Below are 11,967 nucleotides of genomic sequence, written 5' to 3' on the forward strand. Positions count from 1 at the left end.
CGGCTAACTAGCGGCGTTCAGAGCCAACATGGCTTGTCTGGCATCTTTTGAGCCCAAATGTCTGGTCTACCTCTCGCAAACTGCTTTTTAGCTGATTGATTTATTGAATTGATGTAAATGTTGTGGTACCAGTCTAAGCTGAGAGAGCGCCTCCTGTAGGCCGGAGGTCTGGACGACTGACTCCTGTCCTCCTTGCAGTGTTTGTCCTTCAAAGAGAGTCTCTGGGTGAACTTCACGATCCCAGACTCAGTCCTGAGAAACACAAACACACGGAAATAGCATGATTACTGTAATAGATCCACTGATTTACTCAATGTTTCCCTACACACACACACACACACACGCTGCCTGAGAGTAGTCCAGAGTTTTACCAAACATTTTCCATCAAAGTTCCATCATAAACATTTGATCTTCAATTACAAACAAACAGTACAATTAATTTCAGTCATTTCAGTGTCACTTTAAAAAAGCAGATCAACTTTTTCTATCACTTCAATCAAAACTCCTTCTTGCCCAAAACTAAAAGGATGAAGATCATGAACATGAAATAAAACATATCTAGTAATAATAATAAAAATATAAAATAATAAAACATAATAAAATATAATAATATGGACAGTAATAAAATAATAATAATAAATAATAAGCAAAATATGGATAATTATAACAAAACAAACAATAAATATAAAAAATTAAACACAATACATGAATAAATAAATTAAAATATTTTCATTGTTTTACATTTTTCAAAATCCAACAATCTTGTTTATTTCCAGGTTTTCAATTTTTTCACCAGTCCAGAGTTTTACCAAATATTTTCCATCAAATTGTTCCATCATGTTTCATGTGTATAAATATTGGATCTTTAATTACAAACAAATAGTACAAGCAACCATTTCAGCATCACTTTAAAATATGTAAACTTTTTATACTTTATAAATCAAAAATCCTTTTGCCCAAAATTAAAAGGACAAACATCAATAAAATAAAATAAAATAGGACTATATTTAATAATAAAATTATTATTATTACTATTATAAATAATAATAATAATAATAATAATAACAACAACAAATGTGGATACTATAACTAAATAATAAACAAATTAAATTTAAAAACAATAAATTAAATCTTTTCACTTTTTTACATCTTTCAAAATCCTAAAACTTTGTTTACAGGTTTTCTTTTTATTATTATTTTTTATTTATTCTTTTTAATCCCAGGTTTTCACATTTTTTTTTAGAAGACTTTTAATGAGGTCTGAAACTGTTGTCACATTTTATGTTACATTTTTAAAAACTTGGAAGGAAAATATGTCCAATTATCCAAAACTAACGTTGCAATAAGGTGCAATATGACCTGGAATGTTCTTCATGAGATTCTCCTGTAAAACTTTATGTAAGAGGTACTTGCGTGTGTTGATTTTGTGGTCTCATTAGCAACAGTGTCGTCACAACAGCAGTAGCGGACGCTATATATGCAGATCTGTGCGTGTGAGGCTGACAGCGCTGTAAATGCGTGAATGAACGATCCTGCAATCGCTTAATGACAAACAAGTCAACAAGTGCGACTGAAGAATGTTTCAACAGTGAAGGACAAGGTCAGCGGGTGAACGGCGGTGGCATGAGAGGTGACCGCATCCGTATTTCTAGAGGGAATGTTCCTAGATAGAAGCCGTTTGGGAATAAGACAGGAAGAAGGACAGCGGGATGAATCTGATTCCGCCGGCAGCTGTTCTGGATGACACTGCGCTCGGTCGGGGTCCCATGTGCTGATGTAATGCCATTAGAAGATTTCTTACAGTAGGAAGGCCTGAGTGATGACATCACCTCCTTCAAGAGCTCACCCGCGCCGTACGGACACGTACACACAAACGGCCGAGTAAAAATAAATACCAAACATAAACACAGCACAAGTCAACGCTTAATTCATATGCACTTTTAGACATGATTGAGCGCGAGAGAGAGAAGATCTGTTTCAAAATTAACTCAGCTGCGCAAAGCATTCTGGGATTGCCTTCTTTATGAAGGATACACTGATGAATTTGGCTAACAGAACACTCAAAAAAATATTTGTGCTAAATTAAGAATTTATGTATTTGAATTGCATATAAAATTTCCATGCATTTTGATTGCACAGTTTTAAACTAATACATCAATGAAACATGTCAAATGTCTGTAATAGTAACAATAAACTGAATGTGTTTTAAATACACAATAACCAATAGAGGTAGAAAACAGATAAGATTCATGCACTCAAAAAATCATGGCATAGTTTATGAACTATGTGCATCTATTTGAATACTTTCTAAATTAATTTATCACCATTGTGAAATCAGTTACATTAATTCAGTTACAAAGTATGAACATGGTTAAAATATGGCTAGTGGTGAACAAGCAATATTCAGTTAAAATGAATGAAATTGAAATGAATTGTACTTATAAATGAACTGGGTTTTTTTGCACATAGTTTAGACCAAAAAAAAGCGAACAAACTTGATGAGATGCATAATTGGCAGCAGTGTTAAGTGTAATGCATTACTAAGTAATTACTTACTATAATTTAATTACTTTTCCCTTAAAAAAGTAATTACAATTACTTCTGATGTAACTGCATTAAATATTGTATAAACTATAGAACAATTCTATATAAATAGTGGATATAACATCATTTAAAAATTTAAAATCTTTTAATGTAACCTTCTCCCTTTATATATGTTGGTCAGTCCAACAATAATTTATGCAATTTTATATTATTATTACATACTAAATGAAACGGGTCAGATTTCTATAGTAGTACTAATAAAAATCTGAATAAATGCATTTTGAAAATATGATTATTTAAATAAAATTATATAGATGCAAATAGTTAATAATAATGGCATGATTTTTGGGTGCATAAATCTGGCCTGTTTCATTTATGTGTGTTAAGTTAATTAGTTTGTTAATGGAAATGTGGCATACAATTCACAGTATTACTAGTAGTACTATCTGTATGCTGTCTAGGTAGGCATCTGGCTAGGTTTTGGAATGGATCTGGAGAGCGAGGGAGAGACGAGCGTCTGTCTGTGTTGTTTGATGTTGATGGGCGCTCAGACTGCAGCCAGTGCACAGATCCAGCGCTTCGGCGCAGGCTGCTCATTAGACAAGCACATAAATACCAAACACACGCAGTATTAAACAGCAGAGCCAGCGCAGACAGAAACCGGTTAGTTAGGGCTAAAATAAAAGCTCTCCATACCGCACATCAAATGTGTTGTGCCTTTATTCCATTTAAAGGCTTTGACCCTCACATACACACACACACACACACACACACACGTTAGTACTGGGGTTTGTGTGTTCAAAGAACAAAAATCATCATTAAAATGACTCAGAAGAGAAGAATTGACTTAATCTTCAAATCATGAGTGTGAATTTAATTTGAATCAGTCACGCCCCTCAATGGAAGTTCAACTGCCGTTTAAAATTGAGTGACAGGAGCAGGAATTTACTGAATTCACAATTCAACGAAATTCAACATCAGTGATGCATTCTGGGAAATGAAGTGTTCTTCCACCCAAATAAAAAAATAAATAAATTTATTAAATCTAATATTAAAAATTTCTGGCCATTCGTCTGTCTATCTATCTATCTATCTATCTATCTATCTATCAATTGCTTGAATGCAACAACAAAATACAACGTCAAACTCACTTTAGCGTAGCCTATATATAAAACATAGAACTTTTATTAACAAAACAAATACAAATGCACCATGCTATAGGGCAGGCTATGCCTAATATAAAATAACAAATAACATACATAAAGTTTAAATAGGTATACAAAACTGGAAATAGGCTAAGTAAACATGTATAATATATACATTCATCTCTCTATCTGTCTCTCTATCTATCTCTCTATCTGTCTCTCTTTCTATCTCTCTATCTATCTATCTCTGTCCATCCATCAAGTATATACACCTTCAAATTTTGAGGCTTCTTAAACTTTTGTCAAAACTTTCAAATCAACATTAAAAGTTTGTCTTGATAAATTATGCTAGTTGAAAAAAAACTGTTAAATGAGTTTCTTTGAATTTCAACTAATTCCCATTCTTCTTCCTGACATTTAAATTTGAATTGCAATTTGAAATCTTGACCAAATCCAGGAAATAAATTGGAATTTAAAAGGCATTCACAATTCAATTCTAAATGACTGCTATATTATGACGACTGATCAACAGCCTGTGTAGTCAAAAAGTAATTTCAGAAGCTGAAAAGTGGGTATGTTCTTGATTATAAAGAAAAACACATGAATATCAACACCTAATACAGCTATAAACACATACAGTACAGTCTAGTACACACTTCTGATTCATTTTCCCAGAACTCTGAAATAAAAGTGGCTTCTCTAGAGGGCCACCTACTTGCCCCCTCTCTCTCTCTCTCTCTCTCTCTCTGTGGTCTTTGCCGGAATGCCGTAATGGACCGAAAGCGTCTCCAATCTTGTCGTTCCCTCCAGAATCCCACAATTCCACAGGGCGTCAAGATTCCAATCAGAGTGGAGACGGCCATCAGGGGGATTATTTATGCTGGAGCGTATCACGAGCACGTGACCGTGCCATACATTTATAGACGCAAACCACACACACGCTCGGTATGTGTGTGTGAGTGTCTGGCGCGGCACTGCTGGGGAACCGTCAGACTTTTCATGGCCAAACCACATCAAAGACACAAACCACAACGCCAGCCCCTCCACACACACACACACACACACACACACACACACACACACGGCTGAGTCAACCTTTACACATACACACATCAACCACGAAACCAAACACTGAAACATGCACACTTATTAAAGTTATTAGACTGTCTATGTGAAAAATGCTTATGTGGGTCAGAGAGAGAGAGAGAGACAGAGAGACATGCGCACACTGCTGCCATATATCATTCATGCTAATTCATTTGATTTTCTCCCTTTAGTTATGCAAGCCACAATAACTAGTCTGACAACTGAAGGTTTATGTGATTTGTTCACAATTGCTTGCTAGACGTTCAAACGTGAGACTGCAAATGGTTACGGCGCATGCATTTTATTCCTCGCTAATTCGGTTCGTTCACTAATTGCACACAAAAACAATGTGACTGGTTGAATTTGACTTCTGAGCGTAAGGCCACACAGGTTTCATTTTGTCTGCCTGACTGGAAAGTCTTCCAAAGTTTGCCAACATTTAGTCCGAGACACTTAGCAGCAAGTAAACCACATATTCACAAACGAAAATTGTATATTTCAGAGTTATGATCAAAAAATAAACTGTCTACACACATTTTTAGGTAAAAAAAAAATGGAAAAAGTGATTCATATTCAATTTGATTTAAGACAACTTATGGGACATACTGTATGTGACAGGTCTCTAAAAAGTTCAAAGTGTTTTTTTTATTAATTTAAGAAATGAATACTTTTATTTAGCAAGGAAGCATTAAATTGATCAAAAGTGACAGTAAAGACATTTAAATGTGTGTTCTTTTGAATTGCATATTCATCAGAGAATCCTGAAAAATAAAATATGAAGCAACACAACTGTTTTCAACATTGATAATAATGAGAACTGTTTCTTGAGCAGCTAATCCGCATATTAGAATGATTTCTGAAGATCATGTGACACTGAAGACTGGAGTAATGATGCTGAAAATTCAGCTTTGATCACAAATAAATTACATTCTAAAATATATTCATATAGAAAACAGCTTTTTAAATTGAAATAATATTTACAAATTTTACAGTATTTCTGATCAAATAAATGCAGCCTTGGTGAGCAGAAGAGAATTCTTTTAAAAAACATTTAAAAATCTTACTGATCCCAAACTTTTTTTGTTTGATTTTAGATTTCGTGAAATTATTAAATATGATTTTGTTGCTTTGCACAGTGTTTCACTTTCAGCAAAGATGAAAAATTGCCTCTGGAAAGGACACGTTATTGAACTGCTACAGGGAGCCGTTTATTTGCGACCAGAACACACACACTAACTAATTGCTGACAATGATGACATACTAATTAGCCCAAATAACCAACACTACATCAGCTATCATCGATCTGGGGTGAGAAATCTCACAAAGCGGCTTTATATAACCTACCCAGAGAGGAACACAAGGCTTCATCTTGTGCGCATCCTTTGATCAGATCCGATCAGTGGTTCAGTTCTCATTAGTCAGCCATTAGTGACAGATTTAGGAGATCTGCCATTTTCAATCAAGTAACCAAGGTAACATGGTGTTCTTGTTGATAGGAAGGCTCTCCTACGCCACATTGTGTGACAGTTTCATAATTCACAGACTCAGAAAGACACAGACCCCCAAATAATGAGATGATTTATCATGTCGGGAGCACTAAAACATTAAAGAGACTTGCTGTTGAGATGCAACACAGATGTGCAAATGCAAGTGATGCGTAACCTACAGGTAACACAAGCAATTTATTGTGCTAACATATCCAGCGCACTATAGCGCTGCAGTGCTGTTATAAGACTTGTCGATACTGTAGTAACCTGATCTTTAATGCATTCACTTCTATGAGATACGGTTTCATTTTTATTGACTTGTGAAGCCTCATTTTAACTTAATCTTTAGGCTTTTGACTTTCGACTCAATGTTTATTATAATCTCTTCGTTCTTTATTGATTATCGCTCAAGTGAATCTATGCTATTGAACAAAGCAACAACCCATCTGACAACACACGACGGACTGTAGGACTGTATACATGCATATATCTGCTAATTTTGTCAACTTTTAGGAGTCCCTTGAATGGATTTTATCATTTTTAAACTAATTAAATTGACTATAGGTGAACTCTAAACACACATTCTAACTCTAACCATAAAATTAAATTTTATGCATTCAAAAAACAAAGAAAGAAACACCTACCCATTTGAAGATGGCCCCGTAGGAAACTTATGTCTAATTTTGCTCAGTTTTGAATTCTCTCACACATTCACACTTTTGCAAACAGTTCAGACTAACACGTAATCACATTCAGGTTGGCATTATAAATGCTTACTCTACTGTAGATTACAGTTTGGCTAAAACTAGATTATCTCTCTGTTCTGTGGGTCACTAGGCCCAATCAAGTTCAAACGCGTTCCTAATGACTTGACCGTTTCATTATGCCATATTTAACCCTAGCATCACCCAAATGAGAGCGTGACACAGACGTGTCTTACCTTCTCTGCCGCGTTCCCTTCCTGTCGATGGAGCCCAGACTCTGAAACACACATAAACACAGCGTTACGACCAATTTACATAAATACAGTCATCTCAAAAAACTGCAGTCATTTAACAGATTATTACACTCCGGAATACTTGATTCTGATTGGTCAATCGCTAGATTCTGTGGTCAAATAATGACTGTTGACCCACCAAATCCTACATATCTGCCTCATGAATCAGACTCTTTCTTCTCTCATGATCCAGTCATTTAAACTCAAATTAGTATTTCATGGCCCTTTATTTGATAATTTGGTAAGCAGGCATGAAATAAGTTGGATCACACACAGTCAGACGTCTCCAGCGCCCTGCTAAGGGTTTATTTGGCAATAATATCTGGCTGACCTTACATTAACCCTTCACTATTCAACTATCAATGAATGGATAGATGAAATGATGGATTAAACAGGTAGACAGAGAGATGATAGATGGAAAAGATGAATAGATGGAGAGATTGATGGAATAATGATGGAATGATAGAACCACAGAACGATAGAATGATAAATGGATGGATGGATGGAACAACAGAATAACAAATAATGACAGATAGAATGATGGATGGGTGGATGAATGGGTAGATAACAGATACAATAGACAGAATGATAGACAAAACAATAGAACAATAGAATATAATAGAATATAAAGATATACTGTATAGATAACAACAGAATGATGGAAGGATGGAAAGATAGAAAGAACAATAGATAGAAAGAACAACAGAATGATGGATGGATGGATGGATTACAGAACAATAGATAGAATGATAGATAGGCAAGGCAAGGCAAGGCAAGTTTATTTGTATAGCACATTTCATACACAATGGTAATTCAAAGTGCTTTACATAAAAGAAAAGAAAAAAAATAATCACAACATTAGGCTGCTGTCCCTTTAAAACCGACTGCACGCATCCAGTATAATGATACACATCCGATTTCTTTCTCAGCTGTTTACATTCATTTAAAACATAACCGACTGCGTTTACGAGAATGATCGTCGAGACGGGTACTATTGACATAATTCTGTGTGTATGTGTCTTGTTCAAACATGAGGAGATGCGAAAGACGAATCAACTCGGCGTTCGCGCGCCGTCTGAAACGCGTCTCTGTGTGCGCGCTTTGCACGTGTAGAACTGAAGAGACGCTGCGCGAGATGCGGCTTGTGCGCGCGCTTCAGGTGTGAGTCTGTCAGACAGCAAGACGAGACGGCAAAGAGCTGTTTTCTGCAGCTTATTGCACTTAACTCTTTTTAACGTCAAGCAATTCTCTGCTATATGCTTCGAACTAAAACTTTGACCTTTTGCAATGTTTTGATTTAAGTAGCCTATTATTAAAATGATTCAGATATCGCACGCCCTCGCGATATGCATATTGCGATATTTACATTTGCGATATTTCGATATATATATCGTGCAGCCCTAATAGATAGATAGAAACAAAGATAGACAGACAGACAGATAGACAGAAGGACAGATGGATGGACAGATGTGGTGACATTTGAAAGGGTGTGGAGTTGTTTCAAAGCGATCAGCTGGAGTGTGGATGATCACCGCTGTGATCCTGACCTTTACCTGTCAGAGTCTCCGAGACAGAAAAACAGATTCATAACATCTACAGTAGGATCTCAAACCTTCACTCATACAAACTCAATCATACACCTGTTAACCTCTGATGATGATGATGTAGCTCTTCCTCTGCTACAGTCACAGAACATCATCTCCAGTGTGGTTTCACACCTCAGCAGCCTCAAACCACACCAATTAACCGTTCATCAGCGCAAACGAGTGCCCTGACAAAAGCAGAACCACGGAGTGAGAACTTCTCACTGAGAACATCGCTCAACACAGCAGTCGACACGCATCGAGTGTGATTAGTGTGCAAAAACCGTTTAACAAAACTACTAACACACACACACGGTCCTCAGGCATTCCACTGATCACATACCTGTGCAGTTCCAGTTTCACCTGTCACACTCGCTTTCCATTCGCTTCAGGTGCAGACCACCTAAAACACACACAGCGTCTATCTATCTGTCTCGCTCTCGCTGCTGGAGGTGTTCTAGTGTTTTATCAGCCCCTATCTCTGCTACTGCTGACTTGGTGTACTTTAATTGTGGTTGCCAGGCGATAAGCTTCACTAACTGTGCAGTAAACAGAAAGAGAGAGACAGAGAGAGAGAGGGAGGGAGGTGTTCTAAACGGTGCTGAATACTAATTGCTGCAACAATAAAAGTTAAACTAAAGGCCAGTGGCGCATCACACTTGGAAAGTTGTGCAGCAAAACCGCTCAGCGTCACATTTCACATCACTTTTACTCATTAGTGAGCAGGTGCTGATCTGATCTGTCGTCAATGTCTCACTCACTAGTTTTATTTTCCATATGAATTGACCTTAAACGGCCTAAAACATCAGTTGTCAGTCACTTTTGCTGCAGGTATTTATTTCTCTTTGACATTTGGTTAATGCAGAGGAGCAGGTGAGCAGGTATGAAATATCAGCTCATGATTCTCTCGTTTATCCTTTTATGTGATGCCATTTCTCTTTTGTTCCATTGATTTAGTTAAAGCGGCATCATTAGCAGCTCTTCAAATATTCTTTCAGAAGCTTCCAGACTAGCAGCCGAACAAACGCAATAAAAAAAAAAAATGGCTTCGGGTGAGGAAGCGGCTGCGCATGATGATCTGTGTTCCTGAAAATGAGCTGCTTTTCTGTTTGGTTTCTTGTGATGGAATCTGATCTTCAGTGACTTCACTGATGCACTGAACTAACAGAGATAATGAAATAATAGATGTATACATTTGTTAATGCATCACAGTTAAAAAATAAAGTGATTTAACAAAAGAAATTGACCATTTTCATGATGTCATGCAACTGAAATCCATGTTTTAAAAATAATCTTTCACTTTAAAAAAAATAATCATTTAGCTACATACAGTTTAAACATAAATTATATTTTACTTAAAAAATTAATTTAATTTTTTTTTAAATATTGAAATATACTCTAAATAAACTTGCATGCTTACATAGTTTATACTTTTCAAATACAGTTTAAACATAAATTATATTTTACTTAAAAAATAAATTTAATTTTTTTTTAAATATTGAAATATACTCTAAATAAACTTGCATGCTTACATAGTTTATACTTTTCAACGTTTGTAATACTTTTTATATACTTTGCATAGCCTACATAATACCGACAAGTTTAAAAAAAATTAGATTTTTAACTGTAAAAGAATACAACAAATTAACAAATAATCCATGTTTTAAAAATAATCTTCTAGTTTGAAAAAAAAAAGAATAATTCAGCTACTATACTATACTATATCTTATATAAAGCATAAACATAGTATAAATTATATTTGACTTTTTTTTTTTAATAATATATTTTAATTATTTCAAATGTTATAATTTAAATACTATTTAAATACACTTCTATATTAAATATTCGTTTTTATTTAATTATATTTTTAATACATTTTATATACTTTGCATTCACATACAATTTTTCAGAATAATAAAACTGTAACTGAAAAAATATTTGAGGCATCAACAAAAAAAATCATAATAATATACTTATTATACGTTATTTTTTACTTAATTTAGAAAATAAAAATATTATTTTTAAGGTTATAATTTACTGTAAATACTATTAAAATATACTTCTATATATTTTATACTTTAAACATTAAAAAAATACTTTAAATACACATATAATTTTCAGAGTACTAGAATATATTTTAATTATTTCAAATGTTATAATTTAAATACTATTTAAATACACTTCTATATTAAATATTCGTTTTTATTTAATTATATTTTTAATACATTTTATATACTTTGCATTCACATACAATTTTTCAGAATAATAAAACTGTAACTGAAAAAATATTTGAGGCATCAACAAAAAAAATCATAATAATATACTTATTATACGTTATTTTTTACTTAATTTAGAAAATAAAAATATTATTTTTAAGGTTATAATTTACTGTAAATACTATTAAAATATACTTCTATATATTTTATACTTTAAACATTAAAAAAATACTTTAAATACACATATAATTTTCAGAGTACTAGACTTAACTGTGAAAGGTATTTGATACATCAACAGAAAACCATAATACACTTATAATAAATTATATTTTACTTATTTTAGATTTTAGAATTTAAATATTATTAAAATGTACTTCTACACTAAATATACTTTTATATATTTTATACTTTTAAGCATTTATATATATATATATATGAATATATACACTTTACATGCACAAACAGAATATTAGACATTTAACTGTAAAAGAATATTTGATGCATTAACAAATAATCACAATAATATACTAATTAATAGTAATGATGTTTTTAGAAACAATCGCTTTTTAGAGGCAAACCAAAAATATGGGGTTTTCACACTTTTTGAACAATTAATATCCATGACTTTTCCTTGTTTTAGCACGTTTTCTCATGAGTTCATGATTTTATATGCAGCATTTAAAAATACTGCAATTGTTTTTAAAAATAAATTTAGACAAATAACAGACAGCCTTTCTATTTCAATTATTTAAAATTACTATTTCAATTTACAATTTAGATTTAAAAAGATCCAGCTTTCTAAACCTCCATGCATGAACAGGAAAATGTACATCCAATGTAGAATTTATTTTAGGACTGGAAATCACAATTGTAATGGCCCCCCCCCAAAAAAAAATTTGGACAAAACGT

The 11,967-nt window shown here is 33.6% G+C and overlaps 1 protein-coding gene across 1 annotated transcript in view; it reads right to left on the reverse strand.

Annotated features, from left to right (window-relative positions):
• Positions 1-6,938, reverse strand: part of LOC107754455 (ankyrin repeat and fibronectin type-III domain-containing protein 1-like) — a 43,231-nt gene extending 36,293 nt beyond the window's left edge. The window contains exons 1-2 of the mRNA XM_016570938.1: positions 6,907-6,938; positions 130-252 (exon numbers count right to left, since the gene is read on the reverse strand). The gene's annotated coding sequence lies outside the window, so the exon portion shown is untranslated. The remainder of the gene's footprint in view (positions 1-129; positions 253-6,906) is intronic.
• Positions 6,939-11,967: the final 5,029 nt, after the last annotated feature.

Source organism: Sinocyclocheilus rhinocerous, unplaced genomic scaffold, assembly GCF_001515625.1.
Source record: "Sinocyclocheilus rhinocerous isolate Xijiao unplaced genomic scaffold, SAMN03320098_v1.1 scaffold2116, whole genome shotgun sequence".
Lineage (NCBI taxonomy): Eukaryota > Metazoa > Chordata > Actinopteri > Cypriniformes > Cyprinidae > Sinocyclocheilus > Sinocyclocheilus rhinocerous.